This window comes from Pelodiscus sinensis, chromosome 23 (genome assembly GCF_052426305.1).
Source record: "Pelodiscus sinensis isolate ZL-2025 chromosome 23, ASM5242630v1, whole genome shotgun sequence".
NCBI classification, from domain to species: Eukaryota; Metazoa; Chordata; order Testudines; family Trionychidae; genus Pelodiscus; species Pelodiscus sinensis.
In genome coordinates, this window is record NC_143074.1 from 2,159,928 (window position 1) to 2,174,049 (window position 14,122).

The following is a 14,122-nucleotide window of genomic DNA, read 5'->3' on the forward strand; positions in this document are numbered from 1 at the left end:
TGTGGGCCAGACCCACTTCCTCAGAACAATATGTGGAAGAAAATCGGCACAACCATATATACCAAAGAGATACAATCAAAAAAAATGAACTATATACTAAAACTATATACTATAAAATGAAGCAATATGCATGTTTTAAGGTCATTGAGGGAATGATCAGTCTGGCTGAAATGGCAAGCAACAGCTTTCTCTCTGTGAGAGAGCCTTAGGTCTGTTTTGTGGCAGATAAGGAAGCAGAAAATGCTTTCAGACATAGAGCAACCGTTCCAGACTCCTGGGAGCAGGCAGGCAGGGTGACATGGTGCCCTGTCGTTTTACGGAAGTGTGTTTTTTTATATAAATATACATAACTCAAATAGGCTTTATGCAAATTGGGACAAGTGATCTATCATTGAAGCGCGTGTAATCCCCTGAATGTGGCTGCGCAATGTGTGTGCGTGTATCATTCCTCTACGTGACGTTAGAAATACGAAGTGGAAACCAGTTTATGAATCTAGGTCTGCTGGTGCATTCTGGCCTATTGACCGCGGGTGCGGGGGGTGGGGGGGGGCAAAGAGGGTAACTGCCCCAGGGATTCAAAAGGGCCCAGGCTTCCTGGCCATGGTTACTGTGGTGCTCGGAGCCCTGGGCCCTTTAAATCACCACGGGAGTGGCACGCTCCAGGCAGTGCTGAGGGCTGCGGGGGAGGGGCTGGTGTTCCTGCCCCAACCCTTCCACCTGAGGCTATGCCCCATCTGGGAGCACGCAGCCGGCCCCTGGGGCTGGAGCCCACCTGGAATGCTCTCTTTTTCCACGGGGGGTAGGGAACGAAGCAGACTGCCCGCCCTGGGAAATGCGATGTAAGAACCGGGAAGCAAACAATAACGGTCCTCAGCTGGCGTCACAGACTGCTCCACCCGCCGGGACACAGGCAAGGAGCTGGAAAGCCAAGAACTCTAAGGAGGGGCGAAGCTGCGAGACCCGGGGCCGGGGAAAGATCGGCTCTGGCCCGAGAAGAACTGTGCCTGCAGGAAGGGCTAAGGTCAGAAATTCCGATTTGTACAATTTCTCTTTGTGTATGAGGCTTGCCTGGCCGGTTTTGTTTTATTTTGGCTCCGTGACTTAGTTGGGTCCATCTGTCATCGCTCGCAACCACTGACATCCGGCTTCCTATACATCATAACATCCCTTCTGTTTATTAGCAAACCCAGTGTAAATAAGTGCTGCCAGGGACAATGGGCGCACAGCTGTGCGTAGCTCTCCTTCCCGGCTAAAGAGAGTGAACTTTATGAGCTTTCTCTGTGTCAAATGTTTACCTAGAGTAAGACGGATTTACGTGGGGGGTTGGCCCTTTGTGGGTGTGGACCTGTGTACCGCCCCCTCTGCGGCTTAATTTTCTAGGGGCTCAGAAAATCCCGTTTCCTCGCGCCTGTCTGTCTTGGGACACTGAGCTGCAGGGTGAGAACTGGCATGCTAGCGGGGGTCTGTCTGAGCCCCCAGCTCCAGGAATCATGTGCAGAGCTTGAAGGAGAAGCAGCTGCTGGACTGGAGATTGCAAAGGGAGCCCTGTGGGGACACAGTTCCGTATTTGGGGGGAGAGAAGGCTGATGGTGACGGCACTCCTCCTATTCCAGCACTGTCTCTGGGGACGGTACAGCAGCTACTAAAGTCAGAAACTTTTGCAATAGCCGGTCTGGATATTTTGCATCCAAGAGTTTCAGAAGAGCTGCCTCTGGTGGGGGCACTGACTCTGAAAAGGCTTTGGAGGGCTTGGTGACTAGACAGCTGCACATGATCTCTCAATGCAGAGCTGTGGCTAATGGGAACATGGGCTACAAAACCAGGGGAGTCTCAAGTTGGAGTAGAAAGAGAGGTAATTTTACCTCTGTGTTTGGTGCTGCTAGATCCCGGGTCCAGTTCTGAGGTCCACTACTCAAGACGGGTGTAGATACCCTTGGAGACAATCCAGATGAGAGCCTTGAAAATGAGTAAAGGATTAAAACCTGCCTCGTAGTGATACACACAAAGAGCTCCCTCTGCTTCGTGTAACAAAGAGAAGGTGAGAAGGAGACTTGACCCGTCTCTAAGTACCACGTGGGTAATCAGTGCTGGATAATGGGTTCTCCAGCCTCGCAGAAAAGAGCTTAACACCATCCAGCTGAACTGAAGCTGGAGAATTTCACTCCCGAAATAAGGCACGGGCTTTAACGGTGAGAGTAACGAACCCTCGGACAATTTCCCCGAGTGGATTCCCATCGCTGACAATGGAAAAGTCGAGGCTGGATGCTCTTATAAACTGATCTGCTCTAGGAATTATTTTGGGGACGTTCCTGCTCAGAGGTGAGGCTGGATGACCACAGTGGTGCCGTCTGGCCTGGAAATCTACGAATCAGGCATTTGCCCAGTGTCCGGCTTTCTGCTACTGGCAAGGCTACTCCCGGCCGGTTTCAAAGCTGGGCGCAGAGTTCACCATTTCAGCAACTTCTGTCTCTGTAATTCAGAACGGAAGGCAAACTTGTGACTTTCCTGTTCTCTCAGGGCACAGGTTCCAAACAGGGATGCCAGTGCTGGTTTTGAGATGCAGTTCACCCTTTGCAGGGGTGCAGCACAATGCCTGTGTGCAATCTTGCATGGACTAGACTCCACTTCATTGCCTTTCTCCTGTGCCTTAAAAACCCAAATCCCATAGAAAAGTAGCTGAAAACCCAGGGCGTATCTTTACTTCAGTGCTAGAGATCGCTCTTCTGGTGTTTGTTTTAGCTGGTCTAGTTAAGACCTGAAGCAAAATGCAGGACAATGTAGCACTTAAAGACTAACAAGATGGTTTATTAGATGATGAGCTTTTGTGGAGCTTTCGTGAAGCTCATCTTCTAATAAACCATTTTGTTAGTCTTTAAAGTGCTACATTGTCCTGCATTTTGCTTCAGCTACCCCAGACTAACACGGCGACATTTCTATCACTATTCTAGTTAAGACCCGTAAATCAAACGCTGAGGTCAGCTCTGGCCAGCGCCTTTACTCTTGGCAGTCGGGAGGAGTAAGAGAAACTGATGGGAGCGTGAAGACGGTGCAAGGTTGGTTTAAGGTAAGCCGACGCCAGCTATGAATTCTATGTAGTGGAGCTGCGAACCTTAACCCGACCTTCCAGGTGTAGTGTAGCCCTGGCCCCAGAGTTCAGTCTCCACAGATTCTCAGCACGGACTATCCAGGTCTGCCTCCCCACCTTCAAGTCCCAAAAGGAACCAAAGAAACGAATTCAATGACTTATGATGAAGAAATGAATAATCTAGTTTTACAACATAACCGAGCTATTTGATAACCCCCCGACATTGTCTCCACAGTTCTAAAGAGAAACCAACAGCAAAACAGGAAGAGTTTGGTCCACACTGAACACAGTAAGAAGAAACTGAGAGACCCCAAAAGCTTAGGGTTAGTTCACCCAAGTCTCTGGGAGCGTCTCTGATCACCAGAACTGCACCATTTGCTGAGTCTGAACCATCTTCCTACCACTTGCTTGTAGGGATCCTCAGTTGGAATCCAGGCTGACTCTTCCGCTTCTGCGGATCCTGTGAGCCAGCTACTCACTGGTTAACCAGTCACTCGGTTAAGGCACAAGGGCATACTTTAAAGCAGTGATTCCCAATCTTTTTCCCATGGAGGAACCCCTAAAATAATTTTTCATATCCCGAGGAACCCCTACCTATGAAAACGTTTGCTTGGCCAAAAAAAGTTGACAGCAGGGAGCGCAATTCAATTACTGCTAAATTATTGTCAAGAAAATTAATTTGTAATTAGCTGTTATATACAGGGCTTGACGAACCGCGGCGAAAGCCGCTCGCCAGCCCCGCACGGCGCATGTGCAAGAGCCGCATTGTGCATGAGTGCGCCACCGGTGAACGGGGCGCCGGGCTGAAATCTACTCGCCACGGGTGAGTAGATTCAATAGATTGTTGACCCCTGGTTACATATATATGTCAGCTTACACTGTAAGAAAAAAATAATTATTTATTCCACGATTTCTCGTGGAACCCCCGACGATGGTCTGCGGAACCCCAGGGGTCCACGGAACCCTGGTTGGGAAACACCGATTTAAAGGAAACCTTGGTTACAAGAAAATACCCAAACTGAGACTAACCAAACAGAAATGCCTCTTTCCCCTTTGCTGTATTCAAAGGAAAGCTGGTGACTCACGCGCCTTGAGACAGTGACTAGAACAGTTTGGCTAAAATCAAAACAACATTCCAAGCAGACAGCTAAACCAGAAGACCTTATTTTCCCTTCCAGTTTCCCTGGCTGCAATTCACATGGCCCACGTACTTGCCCTCTTACAGGGCTAGCACCATTACTACCTGCTGCAACATGCCTGCCCTCTGCTCCTTGCTCAGCTTCTTCCAGCTCACCCAGGGCCCCTAGAAAAGCAGCTGCCCTCAAGGAGTCTGACCCCAGCAACAGAATCAGACCCTGTTGGAGCAGACCCCAAACTACCACCCCCAACTCTGGAAGCTTCTGGGTGTGGAGGGCTAAATCCACCTAGCAACAGTGCCCCGGACCCTGGGTTGCATGTGCCTGGGGTAAGTGGATTTAAGTGGTGACTAGGTTGCGGGGGTCCAATATGGTGCATGTCTTACGTTGGCTCCTCTGCATTGGGAGAATCCCCCCGGCGGGGACTGAGCTAGAGCACAGCACCACTGTGCTTCATGGCACGTGCAGTGCCGAGCGTGCTCTGTTTCACGCTGGGCTCTTTCTCCCCCCACATTCAGCCTCCTCCAGCACTCTCGGGAGACGCGCTCCCAGCTACACGCATGCAACCTTGGTTGGTTGCTACGAGGTGGACTCGGAGGCCACCAAACCAGAGCCCCACTTGTTCTGCCCAGGGACTTTGCTCTGGCAGAAAATGAGGCCCTGGGGGAGAAATCCCCTTGTGTGCAAGCAGTGAGGGCCTGGCCAAAGGCGGAAGCCAGCATTTGTGGTTAATTAGGGAGCCGAGTGCTGGGCATGGGGGTCCGACGGGGAAGATCTGTTGGAGACAAGGAAAGAGCCGCGGTCTTGATGTTGGCTCTTGAACTGACCAGGATACGTTTCCTTAGCAACAGGACTGCCATGGAGGAGCTAATAGGACAAGGATTCAGCAGGCTTCTCCGATGCATGGCCTGAGCAACAAATATTATGGGGAAAAATCCAGCTTTGGTGACACCAAAGCATTTGGAAAATGTGTGTCCGTTTCACTGCATTTGTGCTGGCAAACTAAACCAAATTCTGACATTTTCCAAAACATTTCAGTTCCGTTTGAAACCACTTTTTGTTGCAAAATCTTCCATTTTATTATTAAAAACCATTGTGAATTGAAATGAAACATTTAACTGTGGGGCAAACAAACTTTTCATTCAGCCCAAAATATCCCCCCCCCCCTTTTTGATTTGTTAAAATGTTTTAAAATGTTTGCTTTTGGGTCAATGTGAAGTAATTGTTTTCAATGTTTTGGAAGTGTCAGGGAACAACAAAATAAATTATTTGCACAACTCTGGGAGAGCTGTAGAAAATAGAAGAAATGCACTTAAGCATGCCAATAAGATATATGCTGAAGTGTTTTGCTAAGCTGGAACCTAAGTGCATAGATGGCACAATGACGAACCTGCTGCAGGAACCTTGGTAGAGATATTTAATGCAGAGGGCAAGTAGCCCAGAAAAATATGGGACGTTTTAGCAATGGAAAAACTAATTGGCCTAAAACCCAATCCATTCTTCAAGACCTTGGATACTGCTTGAGCCTTCTGAAAGTGAAGAGAGACGCTTCCTGTTGACGTTTTATAATTTACTATTTGGCTGGAGTTCCTCTTTTGGCTCATGGAAGCGTTCAAAATGGCCTGAGCTGGAGCCAGGTATCTTAACCTTTGTCTTGGCTTGTAATGTGCTTAGTGAAAACACGCAAGATTATGCCCTTGTGAGTCTGATAAAGATATTCACAAGAGATACAGAATGCCTCTTTTGCAAGCAACCTCCTCCTGCCTTCCGCTCTATTAAGGAGGAATTAAAGGGCAGTGTCCAGCAGGAAGTATTTTAGAGCAGGGTTTTCAGCTGTTACAAGCCCCTCCAGGAATACCAAGATGAAACTTTCTAAACCTTTCATCTCCTTTTCCTTGTGGGGATGGTTCATTGGGCTTTTGCGTGTTGCTCATGACATGCCTGTTCTGCGGCCCCCAAACCCACCTCTCTAGAGTAGATGAGGAGCCCCCAGCCAGCCAAAGCTTCCACCCTTGGCAAAAGCGCTCATGGCACTGACCGCTTCCAGCCATTTTTACCCAGAAGTGCTAGGGTTCCAAAGCCAGAAGGGACCACTGCGATCATCCCCCTGAAGCTCACAGGCCAGAGACCCACCCTGCAAGAATTTCCAAAGCAGATCTGTTAGAAAAACGTCCAGTCTTGTTTTTAAAGTTGACAGTGTCAGAGAATCAACCCCAACCAGAGCTGCCGCATCCATGCTGGGTCGGGGTGGTTGTCCTCCTGGGCAGAGTGTCATTACCGTCACGTATGAGGAGTTGATCATCTCCTGTCTCTCAAGCTTTAGCTGTACGTCTGTTACTAGCAAATTCTCCTTTCTTCCGTTAGGGGTCTCATTTTTAAAAACATTTTTCCATCGCTTCCTTTCACTCCTCCACCGGAGTGGGCGGGTTTTCAGAGGCACGGACTTTGTCCTTGTGGCTTGTATCTCGTTTCCTCCTTCCATGTAGCTGATTCCAGCATTCCTTGACACAGGCCCCTTTGCTCGTGTTACCTGCACGCTCCATGGCACCTCCCTGTAGCCCTTCTGTGGGCTCAAGGTGTAATCTGGTGGCATCCCCAACCCGTTCCCAGTCCCTAAGGCTCAGGGCCACCCACACCCAATTCCTAGGGCTTAGGGCATAATCTTCTGCGGTTTGGTGGGGCCTTTTACTAACGAAAGAGCCTTGCACAGTAATATCCTTAGCCCCTATTTATGAACAATTACTAAACCAGAACACAGACGCTTCCCTCCCTCTGGGGCACCTGGCGCTGGTCGCTGTGGGTAGACAGGACACTGAGCTAGATGGACCATTGGTTGGACCCAGTCTGGCTGCTCTCTGTTCTGTTCTCACGCACACAGTGCTCTCTGCTCCCAATGAGGCAAGACACTTTTCTTGGGATCCAGTCGTCTGGGGCACTTGGAGCTTTGGCACAAGGTTTGAAACTTGAGGCCTGCTCAGCTGGACCTGAATCCACCATTCAAAACTAAGGTGCAATAAAATAAATCTCTGACCTGCCCTAGCACACTGCCAACCAATCGATTACCCGACCTCCTTGCAAAATGAATTACGCAACAGACAGAAACAATCAAAGAGCCAAACAGATCCTACAAGAGAGAACTAAGGCCCACAAAGGCAGAGCAATAGAGAAGTGCCAATTTCACAGTCATGCGTTGGGAAGTGGTTTCTTGCCAGTTTGGAGGCAACCAAACAAAACTTCCTTTAAACTTCATAAGATCGTCTCTGGTTTCTTTGTGTGGCGGGGGGGGGGGGGGGGGGGACACTCTTAAGCCAGGAGCAGCTTTTAAGCAGCTCAGTATTTCCTTGGTTTGATGTGACTGAGATCACGTGTGATTTTCTGCTCCTTGGCTCGTGCCTGCTGCTGTTCGACTGTGGCTGGAGAAAAGGGCCCCTGACCTTACACATGGACAGTGGCGACTGCTGTGGTGGGACACAAGGGGCACCCCTAGCCGGAGGGAGGGCTCTGCCTCTTCCCACCCCTCCACTCCTTTCCCCAAACATCTGCCCCTGCTCTGCCTCTCCCCTTCCCTGTTCTGCACTCTCCCCCTCCCCCGAGCCATGCAGCCCAAGGCACTAGTGGGGGTTCGTGCCAGCAACAGGGGTCCCCCCACTGGCGGTAGAGGCAGGAAGCAGAGTAACCCAGCATCAGTCCACCCTGATCCCTGGCTCCCAGTCGCATCACTCCACTTCCTGCCACCGGTGACTGTGGGGGAGGGAGGGAGCAATCTCCGCTCTTCCCCCAGGTCCCCTCCCCTGAGTGACAGGGCTGGGAGCCAGGGAGTACAGAGGGCTGGGGCACTAGGCCTTCTGCTAATGCCCTGGGCCATCTCTGGGGGCTTGTCTGCCATTCCCTGCTGGGATTGGATGGCACTTTCCTTTCACTGGAAAAACTTAAAAAACAATGAATGGTCTTGAAGCACCTTAAAGGCCAACAAAACCTATTGATGGGATCTTGAGCTTTCGTGGGCACAACCCACTGCACCCACGAAAGCTCATGACACCATCGACATGTTTTGTGGGTCTTTATGGTGCTACCCGACTATTGGTTGTTTTTTAAGGTTTTCCGGTAACAGACTAACTCAGCTCCCCCTCTGAAGTTTCTCATTTCACTGTTTCTCATCAGCTCTTACCTGTATTTTAGCATCTTCCATCCTCTCCTCCTCACCAGGACACAATCTCCATTCATTGGCCCTCCCCCGAGGGATGTCTCTGGCCGATCCATGTGCCCCTCTGCACCCGTCAGCTTTCCCCCAGCCCATAGTTTAAAACAGCTCTACGACCTTTTTAAGTGCCAGCAACCTGGTTCCATTTTGGTTTAGGTGGAGCCCAGCCTATGGGCTCCCCTGTCTCAAGAGTGTCCCCTAAACCCCCCCTCTATAAATCAGCAGTCTCAGCCATTCATTGAGATCCTGCAGGCCTGTCTATCTGTCCCTGCACATGGAGCTGGAAGCATCTCAGAGAATGCCGCCATGGAGATCCTGGGTTTCAATCTCTTTCCTAACAGCCTAAATTTGGCCTCCAGGACCATTCTCCCATCTTTCCCTACGGCACTGGTACCTACATGTACCACAGCCACTGGCTTCTCCCCAGCACTGCACATAAGTCTATCTAGGTGTCTCGAAATATCCGCAATGCTCACACCAGGCAGGCAAGTCACCATGGGGTTTTTCCAGCCATCACAAACCCAGCTGTATGTCTGATTGAATCCCCCCGTACTGACACCATCTCTTCCTAATGACTGGACCTTCCACCCCCCCTTCCCTAGAGGTGTCCTCAGGGAGAGAGGTCCCACAACATCCTCTGGACGGAGGGTCCTGACTGTGGGAGCATTTCCCTCTGCTGCCGTTGGGTGTTCTCCTTCCCTGAGCCTTTCACCCTCAATAGCACCAGGGCTGCCTGACCCGGAAAGTCTCATCTACGCACCTCCCGGCCTCCCTTAGCTCCTCCACTCCACCCTGGTCTCCGGGGCCCCTACACGGTCCCTGAGGGCCAGGAGCTCCTTGCCCCATGGGGCAGATGATCAGACATGCTACATTGGGTGCACTAAACTGGCCAGCCCCCACTCTGCTGCTGGGCTTCTGCCTCCTCCCTGTGCTCTGAGAGCTTGTCGTGTCTCGGTGGCTGTTCGTCTGAATGAGGTGGCTTTGGGGTTAAAGAAGTTTAAAGAAATGAAACGTGAAGTGCATCTCGCCCCTCAGATGGCTCCGAAGTGCCCTGTGCGCCCGCCCGCTGTCCCTCCCTTCGGCTGGAGAGCCCCACACTGCCTTGGGGACCCTATAACGCTCCAGGCAGGAGGTGGAGGGGGGGTGTCTGATATGACAGCACCTGAAATGTAAATGTGAGGTGGAGTGCAGGGGTTACCTTAATCCCCCTGCTTTAGAAACAAACTCCCTGCTGCAAGGGCTGGGCTGCTTCCAGCTTCCCAGGACCAGGCCCCGAATATTCCCGGTGCCTGCGCACCTGGGGGGACAACGCTGCCTATGGGAGGAGCAGTGCGGCTTGGGAGAGAGGGGACGGGCAGCAGGGAGAGGACACGGAAAGGGGAAGGTGAAAGGGCCGAAAGGTGAGCAGCAGGGGTGAGGCTTAACCAGCCACCAGCAGGGCCCAGGGCAAAGTGTGTGTGTGTGGGACCAGCGCTGCGCAGTTGGAAGGGGCGGGGCTTGAGGTGGAAGGGGCGGGGCCAGGGACAGTTGGTCCTCGGCGTTGTCCAGACCGTGGGGTGTGGTCCCCAGGGACCCCGCGAGGCGCCCGGCCCCAGCAGCGATTAAAGGGGCCAGGGCCCTAGGCGCCCCCCCCCTTAGAATCACCAGGCCCTGGGGCAACGGTGGGGCCCGCCGGCCACGGCGCACGGACGCCTGTGCACCCAGGCAAGGCGCCGCCCCGGCCCCTGGGGCTCCCTGCCGCCTGGGTGCTAAGTGGCAGGTAGGTGACGGGCGGGCTGGGCCCCCCACTGACCGGCACTTCCGAGCCCCCACCCCTCCCAGCTGCCATTTCAGGAGGGGGCTGAAGGCCCCCCCAGAGTCCGAAGAGGCCCCCCCCCCCTGTCACTGCCAGGGAGCGAGGGGAAAGGGCCCGATCGCTGCTTCCCCCTCTGGCTGGGCACTTGGCCCTCGCTCCCTGGCGGGACAGGGAGTGGGAGAGCACGGAGCTTCCTGGTGTGAAACTGGGGGGGGGTTCAGGCCCCTCTGCCCTGCCCACCCCCCTAGAAACACACAACAACCAGCTCCCTGCCCTGCCCCCCATCCCCAGTGCCCTGCCCCCAACCTCCCCACACCTAACCCCTGCCCTGAGCCCCCCACCCCCAGTGCCCTGCCCCCAGCCTCCCCACACCTAACCCCTGCCCTGAGCCCCCCACCCCCAGTGCCCTGCCCCCAGCCTCCCCACACCTAACCCCTGCCCTGACCCCCCCCACCCCCAGTGCCCTGCCCCAGCCTCCCCACACCTAACCCCTGCCCTGAGCCCCCCATCCCCAGTGCCCTGCCCCCAGCCTCCCCACACCTAACCCCTGCCCTGAGCCCCCCACCCCCAGTGCCCTGCCCCCAGCCTCCCCACACCTAACCCCTGCCCTGACCCCCCCCACCCCCAGTGCCCTGCCCCAGCCTCCCCACACCTAACCCCCTGTGTACTGAGCCCCCCATCCCCAGTGCCCTGCCCCCAGCCTCCCCACACCTAACCCCTGCCCTGAGCCCCCCCCACCCCCAGTGCCCTGCCCCAGCCTCCCCACACCTAACCCCTGCCCTGAGCCCCCCACATCCCCAGTGCCCTGCCCCCAGCCTCCCCACACCTAACCCCTGCCCTGACCCCCCACATCCCCAGTGCCCTGCCCCCAGCCTCCCCACACCTAACCCCCTGTGTACTGAGCCCCCCCATCCCCAGTGCCCTGCCCCCAGCCTCCCCACACCTAACCCCTGCCCTGAGCCCCCCCACATCCCCAGTGCCCTGCCCCAGCCTCCCCACACCTAACCCCTGCCCTGACCCCCCACATCCCCAGTGCCCTGCCCCAGCCTCCCCACACCTAACCCCTGCCCTGAGCCCCCCATCCCCAGTGCCCTGCCCCCAGCCTCCCCACACCTAACCCCTGCCCTGAGCCCCCCATCCCCAGTGCCCTGCCCCAGCCTCCCCACACCTAACCCCTGCCCTGACCCCCCCCACTCCAGTGCCCTGCCCCCAGCCTCCCCACACCTAACCCCTGCCCTGAGCCCCCCCATCCCCAGTGCCCTGCCCCCAGCTTCCCCACACCTAACCCCTGCCCTGACCCCCCACATCCCCAGTGCCCTGCCCCCAGCCTCCCCACACCTAACCCCTGCCCTGACCCCCCACATCCCCAGTGCCCTGCCCCCAGCCTCCCCACACCTAACCCCTGCCCTGAGCTCCCCACATCCCTGCCCTGAGCCCCCCCATCGCCAGTGCCCTGCCCCCAGCCTCCCCACACCTAACCCCTGCCCTGAGCCCCCCACATCCCCAGTGCCCTGCCCCCAGCCTCCCCACACCTAACCCCTGCCCTGAGCCCCCCACATCCCCAGTGCCCTGCCCCCAGCCTCCCCACACCTAACCCCTGCCCTGAGCCCCCCACATCCCCAGTGCCCTGCCCCCAGCCTCCCCACACCTAACCCCTGCCCTGAGCCCCCCATCCCCAGTGCCCTGCCCCCAGCCTCCCCACACCTAACCCCTGCCCTGAGCCCCCCACCCCCAGTGCCCTGCCCCCAGCCTCCCCACACCTAACCCCTGCCCTGAGCCCCCCCATCCCCAGTGCCCTGCCCCCAGCCTCCCCACACCTAACCCCTGCCCTGAGCTCCCCCCACCCCCAGTGCCCTGCCCCCAGCCTCCCCACACCTAACCCCTGCCCTGAGCCCCCCCATCCCCAGTGCCCTGCCTCCAGCCTCCCCACACCTAACCCCTGCCCTGAGCCCCCCCATCGCCAGTGCCCTGCCCCAGCCTCCCCACACCTAACCCCTGCCCTGAGCCCCCCACGCCCCCAGTGCCCTGCCCCCAGCCTCCCCACACCTAACCCCTGCCCTGACCCCCCCCACCCCCAGTGCCCTGCCCCCAGCCTCCCCACACCTAACCCCTGCCCTGAGCCCCCCACGCCCCCAGTGCCCTGCCCCAGCCTCCCCACACCTAACCCCTGCCCTGAGCCCCCCATCCCCAGTGCCCTGCCCCCAGCCTCCCCACACCTAACCTCTGCCCTGAGCCCCCCCATCCCCAGTGCCCAGCCCCCAGCCTCCCCACACCTAACCCCTGCCCTGAGCCCCCCCATCCCCAGTGCCCTGCCCCCAGCCTCCCCACACCTAACCCCTGCCCTGACCCCCCCCACTCCCAGTGCCCTGCCCCCAGCCTCCCCACACCTAACCCCTGCCCTGAGCCCCCCATCCCCAGTGCCCTGCCCCCAGCTTCCCCACACCTAACCCCTGCCCTGACCCCCCACATCCCCAGTGCCCTGCCCCCAGCCTCCCCACACCTAACCCCTGCCCTGAGCTCCCCACATCCTCAGTGCCCTGCCCCCAGCCTCCCCACACCTAACTCCTGCCCTGAGCCCCCCCATCGCCAGTGCCCTGCCCCCAGCCTCCCCACACCTAACCCCTGCCCTGAGCCCCCCACATCCCCAGTGCCCTGCCCCCAGCCTCCCCACACCTAACCCCTGCCCTGAGCCCCCCATCCCCAGTGCCCTGCCCCCAGCCTCCCCACACCTAACCCCTGCCCTGAGCCCCCCACCCCCAGTGCCCTGCCCCCAGCCTCCCCACACCTAACCCCTGCCCTGAGCCCCCCATCCCCAGTGCCCTGCCTCCAGCCTCCCCACACCTAACCCCTGCCCTGAGCTCCCCCCACCCCCAGTGCCCTGCCCCCAGCCTCCCCACACCTAACCCCTGCCCTGAGCCCCCCATCCCCAGTGCCCTGCCCCCAGCCTCCCCACACCTAACCCCTGCCCTGAGCCCCCCCATCGCCAGTGCCCTGCCCCAGCCTCCCCACACCTAACCCCTGCCCTGAGCCCCCCACGCCCCCAGTGCCCTGCCCCCAGCCTCCCCACACCTAACCCCTGCCCTGACCCCCCCCACCCCCAGTGCCCTGCCCCCAGCCTCCCCACACCTAACCCCTGCCCTGAGCCCCCCACGCCCCCAGTGCCCTGCCCCAGCCTCCCCACACCTAACCCCTGCCCTGAGCCCCCCATCCCCAGTGCCCTGCCCCCAGCCTCCCCACACCTAACCTCTGCCCTGAGCCCCCCATCCCCAGTGCCCAGCCCCCAGCCTCCCCACACCTAACCCCTGCCCTGAGCCCCCCATCCCCAGTGCCCTGCCCCCAGCCTCCCCACACCTAACCCCTGCCCTGAGCCCCCCATCCCCAGTGCCCTGCCCCTACCCTCCCCACACCTAACCCCTGCCCTGCCCCCCCATCCCCAGTGCCCTGCCCCCAGCCTCCCCATACCTAACCCCTGCCCTGAGCCCCCCATCCCCAGTGCCCTGCCCCCAGCCTCCCCACACCTAACCCCTGCCCTGAGCCCCCCACATCCCCAGTGCCCTGCCCCCAGCCTCCCCACACCTAACCCCTGCCCTGAGCCCCCCATCCCCAGTGCCCTGCCCCCAGCCTCCCCACACCTAACCCCTGCCCTGAGCCCCCCATCCCCAGTGCCCTGCCCCCAGCCTCCAAACACCTAACCCCTGCCCTGAGCCCCCCACATCCCCAGTGCCCTGCCCCCAGCCTCCCCATACCTAACCCCTGCCCTGAGCCCCCCACATCCCCAGTGCCCTGCCCCAGCCTCCCCACACCTAACCCCTGCCCTGAGCCCCCCATCCCCAGTGCCCTGCCCCCAGCCTCCCCACACCTAACCCCTGCCCTGAGCCCCCCACATCCCCAGTGCCCTGCCCCCA

At 57.6% G+C, this 14,122-nt stretch overlaps 1 protein-coding gene across 3 annotated transcripts in view; it reads left to right on the forward strand.

Moving 5' to 3' along the window:
* The first annotated feature begins 872 nt into the window (after positions 1-872).
* LOC106732656 (ectonucleoside triphosphate diphosphohydrolase 2-like) overlaps positions 873-14,122 on the forward strand; it is a 55,429-nt gene continuing 42,179 nt past the window's right edge. Inside the window, exons 1-2 of one of the 3 annotated variants that reach the window (XM_075905983.2) lie at positions 873-1,021; positions 2,949-3,064. The gene's annotated coding sequence lies outside the window, so the exon portion shown is untranslated. Of the gene's footprint in view, positions 1,022-1,667; positions 2,039-2,948; positions 3,065-9,986; positions 10,182-14,122 lie in introns of those variants that run through there. The other 2 variants (XM_075905985.2, XM_075905984.2) reach the window with 2 other exon arrangements.